This window comes from Octopus bimaculoides, chromosome 5 (genome assembly GCF_001194135.2).
Source record: "Octopus bimaculoides isolate UCB-OBI-ISO-001 chromosome 5, ASM119413v2, whole genome shotgun sequence".
Classification (NCBI taxonomy): Eukaryota; Metazoa; Mollusca; class Cephalopoda; order Octopoda; family Octopodidae; genus Octopus; species Octopus bimaculoides.
In genome coordinates this window covers 37,037,870-37,039,778 of record NC_068985.1, presented here as the reverse complement: position 1 = coordinate 37,039,778, position 1,909 = coordinate 37,037,870, and positions in this window count along the sequence as shown.

The window sequence follows — 1,909 nt, the reverse complement described above, 5'->3', positions numbered from 1 at the left end:
CCCCCCCCCCACTACGCCCACCCCCTTCTTACCTGTCATGTTTCTATACAACATCTGGATTACATCACTCTATTTAAATTACAACGCCCTAAGAACGATTACTTTCTTCAGAATAATCTAAGGACAATTTATAGGATATAAGAATGGAAACATGTTTTTCTTTATTTTTATCCTCAATTCTTAATATTTGAATAGTAATTGCAGTAAATGACAGCGGAGGGGCATTAGAAAGCAGAGAGAGGGAGGGAGGGGATTAGGGAGAGAGAGTAAAAGAGAGAGAGAGACTCCTCACTTACACTCACAGAAACAAACACAGGTGTTCTTAACATTATCTCATTCGGAATATTGTACATTGTGTTGATATTACATACGCAGTTCGCTCAAGTGTTTACAAGAACACAGTTTGTTCTCTCTTGTTGACTCTCTCCCTTCCTTCCTTCCTCCCTCCTTAATTATTAGATTCAATCTTACCTCCTGTCTCCGTCGATTTCTTTCTGTATCTTGTCTATTTTGCGCCACTATATCTGACATCATGTTTACATCATTTTACGCATACAATTCAAAATTTAAAACGTTTATGTTTCAATCCTCTTGATCTTGTCCATTGTTTTCGTGTCTATCCCGTCACCTTGGTTGTCCATCTGTTGACTTTCAGGCGCCTGATGCGGCCAGCCCATCTATATTTGTTCTCCTTGATGCTTCTTATGATGGTACTGACTCTCGTCTGCTGTCGAATCCGGGCGTTGTTTTCTTATCTCTTAATGTGTAGCCAAGCATGATTCGTTTCATTTTCCGTTGGGTTACAATAAGGTCAAGAGACAAGATCAAATGGCCGATGATATCAACAAACCAACCGAAGACAAGATAGCGAGATGATCTCACCGCTATCTGGGGTCTACATAACCACGACTGGACAGCGGGGGGGGGGTCCAGGGAGGAGTTCCAGGGAGGAGTTCCTCTTTCAGGAGTGAGGAAGCCCAGGATACAACATATTTTAAACTATTCCAATATAAAACACTAAAAATGATAGAGAAATTAAAAATCAAGTTCATTTCTCTATTATTAAAGATATTAAAAATAAAATAAAGACTACATTTATACGAAGAGTAATCTTTTTATTTGAATCGACTCCATTACTTGATTGGCAATTATTTCATGACACTGGGGGAATAAATGACACTGTGGGAATAAACATCTAAACCAATATAAATGTAATCTGAACGCATTATTCTTTTATTCTTATCTTCTTTTACTTGTTTGAGCCATTGAATTGCGGCCATTTTGAACATTGACTGTCAGGTTAGTTGAAAAGACTCAACTCTCTACAGTTTAGAACTTATGTTAACGGACATCTTTACCGAATCACTAAGTTATATTGGGGATAGAAAATAATCTAATATTGTGGTATATAATCCCTACATGGGAATAAATGGATTAGTACGTGTAAGATTCCCACACCATCCACAAGCATTGAACCTCTCGGATATTCCACATGATTAACAATATAAACTATGGATTGTATTTATTAAAAAAATACCGAATAAAGCAATATGAAGTTCAAAACCCCTATTTTATTCACTTAACATCATCCTCATCACAATCATCATCATCATATACATATGTATGTTTGTATGTATGTATGTATGTATGTATATATGCATGAATATATGTATGCACGTACGTATTTATGTATGTATGTATGTATGTAGGTATATATGCATCTATGTACGTGTGTATGTATATATACATGTATCTATACATGCATGTACGTATGTACGTATATATATATGTACGTATGTATGCATGTATGCATGCATGCATGTACGTATGTATGTATGTACGTATAGATCTATGTATGCATGCATGTGGAGGCACGTGGCTTAGTTATTAGGGTGTTGGGTTCATGATC